Genomic DNA, 15,530 nt, shown 5'->3' with positions numbered 1-15,530 from the left:
GAAATTCAGCCCCAACGTTTTTGAGGGGGTGGAGAGGAGGAAGAAAGGAGGAGCACACTGGGGCACAGGCAGACGTGCTGCTGCAGATCTAGGGGCATGGTTTACCCAAACACCATTTTCCACCTGCTTGGTACCACAGGCCAGCTCACATCTGCTGCTCCCCTGGAGCTGAGACACGTTCACACACTGCCAATGTTCCCAATCTGCTCCAGGGGCTCCTCCAACTCGAGCAGTGACCAATGGCTTTGTGCTGAAGCCAGCTGGGAGCTCCCACTGAGCCCATTGGCATGGTTCAGCTGAAGGAGAGTAACAACTCCCTGGAGCTGTACATCACCTTGTAGGCACACTGTCCCCTGCTCGTGCCTTCTTCTAGGGGGGTGAGTTGGGTCAGCTTGCCTGACTTTGCACTGAAATGGGCCTGAATCATGCTATTAGTGTGGTCCAGGTACAGAGATGCCATCAAACAGTGTAAACTGGTGATACCTTGGGCCATTTCATGTCTGAAATGTCATCGTCTCCACTGGTGGGCACGGTTCTTGGGAGCCTGGTTCATTCCCTAGTAAACCCATCATGACCATATAGTATCTAATTACCACCTCAGCCTCTTGCTAACGAGGCAGCTGCTAGAAACAAATACTCCTGCTTCCTCAGGGCCTGACTGCATTTAGAGACCAGCTGGGCACCTTCCAAATGCTCTCCAGTGGTTTTGCCCTGGCAAGGTTTCCCCTCTGTCAGGGCAGCAGAAGAGGCAAGAGCAAGGCAGGAGATGCCTGGCAGGTGACAGCAGTTAAGGCCGGGTGGGAGAGAAGGGTTCAAAGCCAAGCAAAGCCTGAGGAAAGTTTTGGGGACCTCAAAAGCCAAGCTGGGTCTTTGTGCCTGGCTCTCAATCTAGGCACACTCAGGACTGATGCACAACTGAGACTTGTCTCCATCAGAGAGTGAAGAAAACATGAGGAACTGGGTAAGGACCCTTTTTCTTCTGCTTTTCTGATGCTTGTGTCTGTCCTCAATGCAGTTCTAGGACCTCATGTGTGGATTTCATCCTTTACCTGTTTTTTCATTCACTGCTGTTCTGAGCTGGCTGGTGTTAAGGGTGGCATTCCTCAAACGCAGGGCCTGAGGCTGCTCTTCCACAACAGCCTCCAGGCCTTTATTTTGGCAACGTTCTGGTTTAGCTGCAGGTACCACAGAGTCTGTGTGGAAAAAGCATTTTCTCATAAGCATGAGCCAAGAAAGTTTTTTTAACGTGTGGTGTGAGGCTGCCTGAGCTCTGGGTCTCCAGGGGCACCCACCATAGTGATTTGTTCTGTGGCTGTCCTGATGACATGAAACCTAATTAGTGACATCACAAGCCTGGCAGAATCTGCTCCAGGCGTCCTCAAATCCTGAGACAAACTCCCCAAAATTCTGTGGTGAGTGTAACTCCCAGGATTTAATTCTGCTGGTTTTAATATCTACTTTTTAAGAGGAAGAGAGGAAGTGGATTATCTCATCTCAACGTTTTTGTTATGAATTGTTTTTTAACAGTTGCTCTAAAAGGGGAAAATCCAAGAGGTGCTTTTCAGCCCTAAAGTGATGGGTGGTGTGAGTGATGACTGGATTCAGTAGTTGGAACTCCTCGCTCAGATTTCAGCTTCTCCATCCCATTGGCTTTTAAACAACACGTTTATTCAGACTCCTAAATGAAATGTCACTTTCCTCCAGAAACAAAACTTCCCGTGGAACAATGATTTGACATTTCTGACTCTTCTAAATGAATGAAAATGTCATTAACCAAAGCAAAGGCTTTTCAGCTAACAACCTGGGGTCTAAAAGCAGGTATGCTGAAACTAGGAAATATTGGCTTGGAAAAACTCTTGCCAATTGCCTGTCTCCTTCTCTCCAAGTGGAAATTAGTAATTGTTTGCTAATCACCACAACCCACTCGTGTCTCCTCTCTCAGCAAATTGCTTAGAAGTGAAAAAAATTGTTTTCCTCGATTCCTATCTGCTTCCAAGAACTCACATAGTTTTTGAAGAGAAATATAACATAGCTTCTCAATTTTACCTTTTCCCTTCCCTGTCAAAGATGTAAAATTTATCTTTGGCTTTTTTTTTTACAAGTATAAAGAGCTACTCTGTATACAAAGCAAAAGAGAATCACCCAACACTGACCCCACCAGCCAGTGCTTGCTGAAACTGTTAAAAATGAATCGAAATGAGATAATAAAGGTCTCTCTTTAGCCCACGTTAGCTCCTAAATCTGTTGTCACAGCCTTTGGTGGGCAGAGGAAGGAAGGGGTTATCACCACCTCATGCATGGAGACCTGCAAGCCAAAGCAGGGACTCGGTGTGTCCAAGGTCACACTGAAAGCCTCTGTTGAAATGCAAATTAATGATCGTTCTCCTGAAGTCTGATACCATCTCAAGCCTGTTAGCAGAAAGGAAGTAATTCTGCAAGAGGTGCTGGTTCACCTCCACCACTGGCATCATCCTGAGCTGATTAAAGAGTTTATAAAACATGCCCCTACCCCAAGAGCTTCCCAAACCCTGGCAGATGCTGGAGGCCTTGGAAGCTGGCTGGGGTGGCAAGTGCAAGGATCTCCTCTCCCTGGGGACACCAAGACCCTTTTTACACCAAACCCACGTCTGGTCCCTGCTCATCACCAGATGCTTCACACCAGGTGAATGTTTCAGTCTGTCCAAGGCAGGGGTGAAACAAAGATTGCAGTGTTTGTTTTAATGCTGCCAGCAGCATGATGTCCCCAACATGATGATGGCCCAACCAGCGGGTTGGTCAGGCTGCCTGTCTAGCCATGGGGACAGAAAGTGGGGCTCCTACCAAAGGCAGGACTGCTCTTCACAGAAGATATCAGTGGGATCTGACCCAGCTTGTGGCTCTGGACCCTACCTGTGTGAAGAGCAGGCAGCTGGTGGTGGCTCCTGGCAGGACCAGGGGTTACTCTGGGGGCTGTGTGGGCTCAGGTGCCACCCCCACAGCCCTGCAGAGCCCTCGGGGTGAGGCCTCCCCTGGGCAATCCAGCTCTAATGGGGCACTCAGCAGGCAAGTGTCCCACTTACCAAGTGAATGCTGCTCATCTCCTCCTCCCCCAACAACACATCAAACCCTGCACCAGCTCAGTCTCAGTGTCTTAGCTACTGTTGTGCAGCAGCAATGGGTGAGGGCTCCTCCGCACGCAGCCCCTTTGTGCTGCAGAACAACACATCAAACCCTGCACCAGCTCACGTCTCAGTGTCTTAGCTACTGTTGTCCAGCAGCAATGGGTGAGGGCTCCTTCGCACGCAGCCCCTTTGTGCTGCAGGGATCTCCAGGTTTTCTTGCCTCTTTCTTGAATACTGGGGTTGGTTTTGGGCCCCTCACTCCAAGAAGGATCTTGAGGGGCTGGAGTGTGCCCAAAGAAGGGCAACGAAGCTGGGGAAGGGGCTAGAGAACAAGTGTGGTGAAGAACAAGAAGTTATCCCTCAGAAGGTATCCTATGTAGAAATGAAGTTGGGGGAGGAAAAGAGTGGAAAAAGACTCCAATCAACCCCAAACCACAAAACCATCAACTTTTTTTTCATCTTTCTTGACAAAATCCACCTTAGCTTTCCTTCTGCTGCTGTCAGCTCCATGAGGTGACAGGCGTTGGCACCTTTCCCTCCCTCCCAGCTACTTCCAGTGCTGAGAAGTGCCTCCAGCTTTTGCAGCACCTCTTTTGTTCATCCATCAGATAACCAGGTGTATTTGTGGGCAACTGGAGTTTGGAATAAAGCCATTGGCTACAAAATCCTGCACCGACCCCTTCTCCCTGCCCTGGGAGAACACGTTGTGGTTCCTTAGGGCTAAAGGTGGTGGAGGCATCAGCACTTCCTTGGTCGTGTGCTTCAGCTGCTTAGCAAGGACACCGTTGGTTTGTACACCTTCATGTTTCTGGGATCAGCTGGTGGGGCAGCCAACATTTGCTGTTTGCTTCCCATCTCAAAGACTTGGAGGCCCTCCTAAAAGTGGGGGGTGGAGAAGAAACCTCCTCCTTGCCAAATTCAAGGTGCTGGTTATCAGCTCATTCTCCTGCTTACTGTTCACACAGCTAAACCACCACGTGGGTTTGGCAGCCAGCTGGAGTTCATCTGCAGCATGCAGCACTGGAGGATGTGGTCTAGTCCTTAGGGTGATGTTGGGGTGAAGTTTGGGATTGATGATTCCTAGAGGTCCTTTCCAACCACAGTGATTCTATGCAGGACAGAGCTGCCTGTTGGTGTTCTCCAGAAGCTTTCTGCTGGTCTTCCATGGCAACTCTTGGCACCATCAGCAGTGCTGCTTCCTACTCGTGCTTTCCAAGACCCTCTGAAAAGGAAGCATGGTTTTCACAAGGAAGTTTTTAGTAAGGGGATCTGAGCTTCTAGAGAAGCTGTGCAGAGGTGCTGGTCTCGATACGTTAGATGGAAGTTGGTGAAAAGACACAAAGAACAGTGAGGAGTTTAGAGAGTGCTGTTTCTTCCCAGATTTTGCCCCAGAATAATGGCATTGCCCACGTTAGCGTGCACTGGTAATGGGAGGTGGTTGTCAGGGGGAGTTTGACCTTTCAGGCAAGAAAATGAGGATAAAAACAACCAAGGGTAGGAAAATAATCAAAAGGACCCCAGACCTGGATGAGGCTCTTCCTAGGTACCCTCAGCACCAGCTTCATGCAAGCCAAGCTGGACTTCTGCTGGTGTGCCAAGCCTGAAGCTCTTCATGCAGCCAGATGTATCCAGGGCTGGGTAGAGCTGCCTTCCAGCAGGGCCACTCTGGCACGGGGAGGATGCTGGTGCCACCTAATGAGGTGCCAGAGCCAACTCTCTCTCTCTGCACCCTGGGCTGCCAAGAGGAAGCACGGGGGCTCTGCGTCATTAGCGCCAGCTTCGTGCTGCTGAACTGCTCTTTGATCCCTCCCTCCTCCGCAGAGCTGCGCAGTGGGTGGTAAATTAATCCCTGGAGTTCAGCCCAGCACGTATGCAGAAAGCACAGGGGGGAAAATTGGTGATCTGGAGCTGATGTGAAGAGCCTGGAGCTCGCCCGTGCCCTCGGTTCCATTGGTTTTGGTGGCAGAAGCTCTTGTTGGCACAGAAAATGGGCTGTATTTTGTATGCTTCTTGATGAAATGGGGAGAAAACCAGTGGAGGATCCAGGCTGGCTGTAGTAATGAATGAAAACGAAGGAATAACCCAATGGCAAATGTAGGTAGGTAAAGGAAGGGACCTAAAGTTTGCACCAGCATGGGAGGGACAGAAACTGGTACATTAAAAGGATCAATGGAGTCGTCATCCCTGGAGGTGCTCAAAAAATGAGTTAATGTAGCACTTGAAGCTATGGTCTGGTGGTTAGGGAAATGTTGGGATGAAGGTTGGATTTGATGATCCTAAAGGTCCTTTCCAACCACACTGATTCTGTGATTCTGTGTTCCCAATTTTATTTGTTTTCCTCTTACCCGTTTCTCTCTTTATCTTGCTCTTCTCTCCATCAGGCTATAAATTCCAAGCTCAAAAGTTAACATTATTTTAGGACACTTAAAGGGGAAAGAAGTTTTGCTTTGGATGTGACTGGGCACCAGAAAAAACATACTTTTGCCCCATAAAAAGTTGAAACTTCTGTGACCTGCCAGCCAGGTTGGTGCTGGAGCTGGTGCTGTGCTTGGCTGAGAATCCCAGGGATGGGATCAAACTCCTGCCTGCTGAAAATGTCTCCCTGTTGCTAGGATGTGACTGCAGCACAAGCTGAGGGTGCTTTGAGCTGCCTGGTTTTGCCTTTTTTTTAAAAAAAATTGATCTGTAAAGCTTGTGGTTCAGTAAGGCCAAGTGTCAGTGTGAATATTGCTGACTACAGCCCAGAGGAGGTCCCTGCTCAGTCTTCAGTTTGGGCTCTGTGGTTCTTTGCAGGTATTTAGTGACCTTGGGCAGAGCATCTTTGCTTCCCACAGCAGTCCTCGTTCAGCAAACCCATCCTCCTCCCAAGCAGCCGTCCACGTCCCCTGGCAGCTGCTTTGGAGCCGAGCTGTTTTTCACTTCATAAAGGATAAAAGTTAGGCTGTGTGCCTCTTCAGAGAGCCCCACTCGAGGCAGAACAGCTACTCCAAAGGCAGCACCATGGGCTAATGACTTCCAGAACTGTCCAAAGCTGCATTCCTTCCAGCTTCTCCATCCCTGCAGTAACCCTGTGGAGCCACCTGGGCTGCATCTGTCCTGTGTGGGAGGTGGAAGCTGTGGTGCACCCCACAGCCTCCTTCCCTTAGCTATCCAGATGAGAACTGCTGTTGAACCTCCCTCCTGCTGCCTGCCCGAGCCTCCTTCCAGGGGGTCTCCCTCCAGCAAGGGATGGGTGTGCTACACGTGCAGTGCAGACAGCACACGACCTGTGGAAGCAGCAGGGGCTGGCTCCTGGGGGAGATGGTTTCCATGAGCACAGCAAAAATCCACCAGAGAAGGTTCTGCAGAGGGCCAGAAGGGCTCCTGCCCAGGGCAGTTGCAGGTTTAGGACACAAAGCTGGCAGAGCTTTGCATCGTTGTGCTGGCAGCCTGTTGCAGGGGAGATCTTCCTGAGTAAATTGAATATGTAAAACATTCAGCACGTCTGATTTGCACCAAAAATAGCTTGCACCTTCATGAGACAGCAGCTTGTTTCCCAGCCACAGAGAAGTCAGGACACTGCTGTGGATCATTGGAAATATCTGTGAGGAGTAATCAGTTAATTAATTTAAAAAAAAAAAGCTAAGATGCATGGCATTAAAATCCCAAATCTGTTCCTTCCACACAACTCGATGTTGTGGCTCCCCAGTGACTGCACAGAACTCAGGGTGACCCTGGACTTGTCACCACAGGCTCTGCACCCATCCAAGCACAGTCATCTCCACCCATTCCACCCCGTCCCCTGGGGATGCTTTGGGCTGCATCACAGCTGTGGGCTGGAGAGGACCATCCCAGGCTGGGGCTGGATGAGATCTCCACTTCACTGGAACATCCCACCCCCCCGTTGCTGCCGCTGGCAGAGGAACCTCCTGGGGCTGCCCCAGGCTGCAGGAGCTGGAACTGGCCTCCACAGCTCCTTGGGTTGGCAGCATGGGCACTGAGATCCCTCAGCACCCTCAGAGCGACTTAAAAAGCAGAAATCTTGTGTTTGGCTTTTCATACCCCAACCCTTGGCCCCCCAATAGCTTTTTCTTTTCCCACAAAATGTTTCAGCAGCCAGGGTTCCTCACACTGTGCACATGTGGCCAGCAAACAGCTTTATCTGAAGGGGGTCTGGCTGCTCTTTAGCAGACCTCCTCCTTCATCTTGCCTTCATTTTCCTCCCAGTTAGTTCTCTGGGGTCAGGGGGAGAAGTTTCCAGTGTTGGTTGTGACCTGTGAAGGAACAGAGGCGTAGCCCATGCATGTCAAATTCCAGTGAAGCACCTGAGGGAAGGGATCTGGGTTCCTTAGGGGTGCTGTAGGATGTAGAGGACTGCCATGGAAGTCACTAAACTGTCCTGTCACTCCCCAAAATTCAGGTGGTCCTAGCAGCAGCCTGTGTGGACATGTGCTCTGCATTAGGGTGCTAATTTCTCCTCCCTCCCTCCCTGTGGTTTTGTCCCCCTTATGGGAAGCTCTCCTGATGCTGCTCCTTGGGACCTGCTGAGGTCTGTGTGTCCTCAAGGGCAAAATTAACTCAATTCCTTCTTCTTGTCACTCAACTGTGGAAGTGAAATAGCAGCTAATAGTAATCACAGTCCGAATAGAAACATTTTTCCCCCTCCCCTAATAAAAGAGGCTTTGCTCTTTCCATGTAACCCCCTCTCTCCTCTACTTCTGGTGGCATCTTCCACCGGGGACACACTGGTGTATTTTGGGGAGGGGAAGCAGGAAGCAGGCATGGATTTTCACATTTGTTTCTGTTTTGGTAAGTTTTGTTTGAAGTCCCTTAAAGCTCAATGGCCCAACGTGTTTCTTTTGGAGAGAATCCATTCCCCATTAAGCTGCAGTGGTTAATTAGGTGGAATAGGTATTTTTTTAAGTGGGTAAGTTATCCATGAGTCCCAGCTGATGATCTGTCTAGCAAAGAGGATTCTGTCGTGGGCCAAGATGGCTTTATGAAGTGAGAAAAAGTGTTGTTGGAGGGTGGACAACATGGAAACGTTTACTCAGGGGAAGGAGACAACCCTCTGAGCTCGTGTTGGTGCACCACCTCTCACTGTCCTGAGCCCCTGGCAGGCACTTGCTGCAGGCTTTCCTCAGAGGCTTGGCTGCATTTCATTTCCTCACCATTTGTGGTGGGGAGAGTGAAAGGTGAGGTGGTGTGACCTGGGTATGGTGGAGCCAGGGCCCCACCTGCACCCTCTGGCTGTGGGGTGATGCCACCCTGCCCTGAGCTTCCCACCCTAGGTGTTGCTGAGCTGCCAGCCAGGGCTTCTCCTTCTCTTTGCTTTTCCTGTTTTTTTCCCTCTTTTATAATGAAATATGAACTTTTGAGTCCACATCTGCCTGGAGTCTCCCCAAGCCATCGTTTCTGGGGAGTTACCATTTTTATGGTGGTAATGACTGTTGCCATTTTAATCCTGCTTCTCCTGCTTCCCAACCTCCTTGGGGTTTTTGGGCTCTGTTGCACCCCTCCCACCCTTTTCTCTTTACCCCTTTGGGCCAAGCTGCAGCACAGCTGAGAAACGTGGGGCTGGGCAGGATTGGGCAAGGCTCCCAACGGGTCACAGAAAGGGTGGGGAGAAGGAAACGTGGCTGCAGCTGAGTCTATTTTGGAGACAACCCACTCGTGCCCTGCCTCAGGCTCTGGCTGGGCCAGGGAGACCAGCAGTGCCCAGGGGCTGGTCCTCCTGGGGGAAGGAAGAACCTGGAAGTCCCCAGGGTGAGCCAGTGACTGCACTGGTTTATTTTGACCTGGGAAAGACAAGCCATGTGCTCTTCTTCTTTCCCTTCTCTTTATTTACACCACAGGAGAATCTCCAGACCCAAGTAAAACAAAAATCCCAAAGATCAGCCCTGCTTTCATTTTCACACGTGTCATCATTTGGGTCTTCCTGGCGCTCTAAAATAGCAGCACAGAAGCTGCCAAAGCCAGTAACAACTGGGAGGGTTCAGTGGGAGGACTGGGTTTCCCAGAACTGTGTCCTCCTCGGGGCTTTGTTTCTCCTCTGCCCTCCCTTCCCCTGCATGCTGTGGAGGGGTTGGTGCCTCTGGAGGTCCATGGGCTGGTGGGACAGCTGCAGATGGTCTCTGAAATCCATCTGGGGGTGGAGCAGAGGGCAGGGTGTGCCTTGGGCTCCTCTGGCTTTCCCCAAACCAGGCTGTGGTTTGCTGGCCAAGGGGGTGAAGAGCCCCAGCAGCCTGTGACTCGGGGTGCTGTGGTGCCCCAGGGCAGGATCCACTCTCCTAGGTAGGTGCTGAGGATGTTCCTCCTCCTGCCCTGGAGAAGCCAAGGAGGAAGGTCCCCATCATCCCTGACATCCAGTTAGGCACCAGGCACACAGATCTGAGGTCTTTGGGAATACAGCTGAAAAACAAACTGCCTTCCTTCATTTTTTATTCCTTTTTTTTTTTTTTTCCCTTCCTTAAAAGTCCCCTGGTGCTTCTCCCTCCCTCGTAACACTCCCACAGCTCCTCTGCCAGCATCTCCCCTAAAACCACAGCCAAGCAATTACTGATGATGGTCCCAGGGAGACCTCCCTGCCTGCCAGTTAGGTTGAGCAAGGATCTTACTCCAGGGAAATCCCACATGGATCCCCTCGGGGGGGCCAACCAGCCAGGCACTCCATCAGCCCTCCACCCCAGCTCACCACACACCCCTCTGTGTGTCCATCCCCACGTGCAGCTCTAGAGAACCTGTTATTTGTCAGCATAACCCCTCATTAGCAGTGGTGGGAGCTGTGTGGTTTGCAGCCCCTAGGAAGCCATTTGATAGCTTACTCCTAATTTGCAAATCTTTGAAGCCCATGGCTGTACCTGGTGATTAAGGATTTGGGGGTCGGTGGGTTTGTGGAGGGTTTTCTTTTGAATTTTGCCATAATCAGAGCAAACAGAGGCCTCTCAAAGCTCTGTGTGAAAGGGCTGCTGAGCCCGTCCTCTGATTCAGGGGCCAAAAATAATGTGCTCTGTTTAAACAACCTCAGCTCTGTGATACAAACTGACAAAAGCCAGCGAAATTTAAAGGGACCTTGTCAAAGCAGGTCTAAAAATAAGCCCAGCCAGCTGTGTTTTGGTGAGTGGGCGCACGGGCTCACGTGGTTTCTTCCCTCTGCTCTGCCAGTTTTCTCTTGGGTTAGTGGTTTTGTGTTGTGGGTTTGGGTTTTTTTTTTCCCCCCTGGAACAGGCTAGCACAACATTTGAGCTTTGCCATCTGGTCATTGAGAATATGAAACGACCCTATCCTGGGAGAAAAAGTCTGGATGGGTGTAGAAGAGAGTTCCCCAGCCCTGGCCAAGCACAGACCTTTCCCTCTGAGGGAGGTGAAAAGTTGCTAGGTTGGGATTTAGCATCCCAAAAGGGTGTTGCAGCAGTGCTGCCAGGCACCATCCTTGAGCTCAACACGATGGTGGGAGCAGAGGGTCCCATCCCTGCCTGCCCGTGCTGGGTGGGTTGTCCCCGTCATCCCTGTGTGGTTTGGGGTGAGGGCACTGGGGTGTGGGGGTTTCCATGGGGCTGGGAGAAGGCTGGAGGTGGAACACACCACACCCTGTCACCAGTGCCTCCCAGGCAGCTGTCCTCTGTGGTAGACCCTCACCCTGGTCTCCTGGGCAGGTGAAAAGCTGCACAGAAGATGTTTATTGAGAGTGTGTGAGGGAGCTGCTGTGAAGAGCAGAACTTCAGCTGCTTCCCTCAGCTGAGGCAGAAATGGGAGTGGGTTTGGGTTTTATTTCTCAGTGCCATTTCCCCACGTGCTGGATTTCCCCAGGTCCTGCTGTTTCGGTTGGAAGTGGCAGCACCGAGGTGCTGGGGAATTCCCTCCTGCAGAAACCTCAGCCAGACACCTTTGCCCTGTGCCCAGCAGCAGCTGCCTCGTTTGCCCTTCCCTCTCCCCCACGCCCACCAGCCCTCCTGCTGCCCTTTCTGCCCTCTTGAGGTTTCTGTTGTGGAAGTCCCTGCCCTGAGGTTGCTCCGTGGCTGGCAGTAGGAGTTGCAGCATCTCCTTTCCACTTGGGCACAAGCTGCAAAACCCAGAAGATCCTTAGAACTTCCCTGCCAGGCAGAGGAAAGAGCTTGGACATGTGCAGCACCCAAAGAGCTCTTTTGCTGTTGCACCAGGAGCTCTTTCACCATCACTTCTGATTTATTTTTCCCCAAGTGTGATTGCATCAAATAAAATACAGCCCCTGAATGGCACGATTCTTGACCAAGATAATGACAATCATAAAAAGGACCCTAAATCCTCCTCCCAGCATCCTTCAGGGTAACTGAGGTATTTCCATCCCATGGTTTTTCTTGAGGGTATGGGTAGGGGATGTACCTACTGACTGATTGTATCTGATTGATTGAAAACTGCAGCAAAGGTGGTTTTGAAATGAAGTTAAGCAACTTCACTCCAGCACACTGAAACTACTATCAGGCTCCTTTGTGATATTGGCAGTATTTTCTTCTTGACTTCCTTTCCAAAACAACATGTCAGTGGAACTTGACATCTTGGCATGTTTTTGTGCTGCTCTGATTTTGCTGGGAGGTTGTTTTCCAAGGCCACTTGTGCTCTTCTCTGGGGTGCTTTTGTTTGACTGGATATTTCCCACTACTCCTGTCTCTGGTGGAAGTGATTTTGGTATTTTGCTGTAATAATATAATAGAGCTGACTGCAAACCCTGCTAGCAATAGGATATTTATACTGATATTTGCACTCTAGCAGTTGAATTTTTTTTGTCCTACAGCATTATTCCTTGGCTTTGGGTTTATAAGTGTAGTAAAGGAGAGCAGTGACCAGGGGTGAATAGAACATCTGCCACCAGAAGAAAGGTGGCAAGTATTCAGAATTATCAGCTAGCCCCTGATATTCTTCCAGGTGGGCACTGAGGGGGGGCCAGTAAGAAACCCTTTATTTTGATCTCATTCCTGGTGCTGAAGTGACAACGGACTTCAAAGGGACTTTTCATCTTAGGAGGGAGAAAGAAAACTTTCAAGCTGTTCCTCTGAAAATAGTTAAATGGAAGACACCCAGGCTATGGTCTTTCACATCCCTTGCTCTGATCCTAGGCAAGAAAGTCAGAGCTGGAAGAGGAAAATAATTCTAAAGCACTTTCAACTTGCTGTCAGCAAATTGTCTGCTGTTCGTCACCATGAATTTATTTGTCTGAAAAATCAGAGGTCACCACAAGTGTTGCAGAGAACTTTTGTAAAATTCCAAATTTCTGCAAGCATCTCCTGGCATACATCCACCTTTTCTGTGTAATTTCTGCAGTTGGGTTTGCTGGTAAGAGTGCTGTGGAACTAAAAAAAAAAAAGGGAGTGGGGGAAACTAATCAAATATCAGAGTAGTCCCAAAAAAAGCAGATTGAGTTCATCGTAGATTGTGTTCATCATAGACCTAAGTGGTGTTTTTCCCCTAAAAAAAATTCTGAGTTAATCATTCAAATACATCAAGCCATGGGCTGCTTTGTGTCTTCAATCAAGACTAATCACCACAGCCTGAATTTTGAATATTTAATGCTTGTGGAATCTGCTCACAAATTGTCTGCATAATTTTTGCCACGTAGATTGTTAGCTGATGGATTCTATCAGGCCAGTGGACAACCTGCAAACAGAAGGACAACCTGCAAACAGAGGAAGTGTGGAGGAGTGCAGGATATAGTTTCCTATGACTCATTTGTTCATATTTCAGTTGGATTCTGAGTTCTGCAGGATTTAGTTTTTCAGCAATAGCCACTGATGTACAACTGAGGGTTTTTTATGGAGTAATGTTCATGGGAGAGTCATCTTCCTTCAAAGCCAAGGCATCAGAAGCTGGGATCTGCTGCTGCATTGCAGAGATGCTTCCTAGGAGCTGGGTATCTACAGCCTGCTTGGCTCTTGGTCCTCTTTCTAGTGTTGCTGCTGACTGTAGCTGGGTGAGGTAGGCAGGTAGTAAAAATGTTGTTGGCTTCTTAACCTACAGGAATAAACCAAACTGCCTTAACTGTTTAACACTGGTGGTTGCTCAAGTGGAACTAGGGATTAGAAACTGCCTAGCTGAATCTGAGAGAGGCAATGGTCTGATGAAAGAAACCAAGGCAGTGGGTAAGAGCCAGGGAGATGCAGGACTTGGTCAGCATGCAAAGCCAAAGCCATTAGGTAGTGCCTTGGTGGAGCAAGTGTGCAGATGAAAGCTGTTTTCTGGACATGTTGGGTCAATGGGCCAAGGCCAAAGGTGTGAGGTTCAACAAGGACAAGTCCCCAGTCCTGCACTTGGGTCACAACAACCCCACGTAATGCTATGGGCTTGGGAAAGAGGGGCTGGAAAGCTGCCTGGGGGAAAAGGACCTGGGGGTGGTGGTCAACAGCCAGCTGAACAGGAGCCAGCAATGTGCTCAGGTAGCCAAGAAGGCCACCAGCACCCTGGCTTGTGTCAGCACTAGTGTGGCCAGCAGGAGCAGGGAGGTGATAGTCCCCCTGTGCTCTTCACTGGGGAGGCTGCACCTCAAATCCCGGGTTCAGTTTTGGGCCCCTCACTCCAAGAAGGACGTTGAGGGGCTGGAGTGTGTCCAAAGAAGGACAATGAAGCTGGGGAAGGAGCTAGAGAACCAGTCTGGTGAGGAGCAGCTGAGGGAGCTGGGGGTGCCGAGCCTGGAGCAAAGGAGGCTCAGGGGAGCCCTTCTGGCTCTGCACAGCTCCTGACAGGAGCCTGGAGCCAGGGGGGGGTCGGGCTCTGCTCCCAAGGGACAAGGGACAGGACAAGAAGAACCAGCCTTGAGTTGTACCAGGGCAGGTTTAGGTTGGATATTAGGAAAAATTTCTTCCCAAAAGGGTTGTGAAGCCCTGTCCCAGGCTGCCCAGGGCAGGGGTGGAGTCCCCATCCCTGGGGGGATTGAAAAGCTGTGGAGATGTGGTGCTGAGGGACCTGCTTTAGTGGTGACCTGGCAGTGCTGGGTTAATGGTTGGACTTGATTTGAAAGATCTCTTCCAACCTAAGTGAATTTAAGTCCTCAGGAAACAGATGCAAAGAGAATGGTGCTGCTCCCAGGGCACGGGTGGGGTGCTGACAAGAGTGATGCTGCATGTTGGACTTGAATTGCTCACACAATGGGCTGCACAGCTGGCTGAGGAGTTCCTAGCTGGGTACAATCTGTGGAGAAAGCCTGAGAGCAACCTGACATAGCAAAGAAAGGTGTATTGTAATGATCCCATACACAACACCATTGCCAAAACATTAATTTGAAGTAGTTTTGTCAAATTAAACCTCACCCTAGGCTTCTCTTAAGGGCAAATCCCAAAAACTCTAGAAACCTCTTTGCAGAGGACTCAAGATCCTCCCATTGCCACCTCCCTGTGACCTCCAGAACAATGGGAGTCTTCTGACACTGCCATCATCTGGATCCATAGGAATGTGTTTGTGATTTGACACAAAGGAGGCAATGATGGGCCAAGAAATGCAGAAAATGTCTCATTTAAAAAAAAAAAAAAATAATAATTTTTGGATGTCAACAGCTGGTTTTCATTCAGGGCTCCATCTTCTCCCTGCTTCAGCCTTTGCAATTGAATCCACCAGTGGAAGTTAGCTGTAAATAAATGAAATCAGCTTGATTATCCAAAATGAGATTAAAAAAAAAGGATAAGCTGATACAAGCCAAGTGGATCATGCTTTTTTTTTTTCTATTAACAAAATTTTGGATATCAGCTTGAGCAAGTACATCCATTAACCCATTTATTTGGGCTGTTAGTCACACTTTCTTTCTAATTAAGGTTTCTCATCTAAGAATTAAATATGGTAACAATTGGCATAAATAAACCTGTAATGCAAGACAAGATTAGAATTATTGTGGAGCTGTTTTGGTTGGAAGAGACTTCCAAGATCCACTAACCCATGTTTAAACCACCACTGCCCCTCGTGATGGGAGAAGATGATTGGGAAAGTTTGCTGTGGCATTCTTGGGCATCTCAGAGAGGGGATCCCTCTGTCCTGGGAAGCCCCTTGGAAGGCCCATGGCCACAGGCAAAATGTGGGGGTGTGAAAAGGGAAAAGGATAAAGGGCAGAGGAAAGAGAAATGGGGTTATTTGTTTCTCATATAAGCAGTGAAAGGGTTGCTTGGTCATGGGACATTTGTCATGGGACAAATTAATGCCTACCCTGGCATTGCTTGATCTTCTCTTACACTGGGATTTCCATCACACATGGGATTTATTTCTTGTGGAAGGGTGATTTGGGTAAAATAAGGCACTTCAAGTATTTACACGAGGAAAACAAATGCTTTGAGGTGCATCTTTAGAGATATTCCACAGTCTTCTGGCCATGATCCTGGACAACCACCCCTGGGGACCCTGCTTGAGCAGGGCAGCTTGACCAGATGACCCCCACAGGTCCCTTCCCACCTGATGTGGTGCACCTCCAGTGGTTCCACTGAGAGCTTGCAAGAAGTC

Source organism: Merops nubicus, unplaced genomic scaffold (genome assembly GCF_000691845.1).
Source record: "Merops nubicus isolate BGI_N331 unplaced genomic scaffold, ASM69184v1 scaffold298, whole genome shotgun sequence".
NCBI classification, from domain to species: domain Eukaryota; kingdom Metazoa; phylum Chordata; class Aves; order Coraciiformes; family Meropidae; genus Merops; species Merops nubicus.
This window is presented reverse-complemented; position numbering follows the sequence as displayed.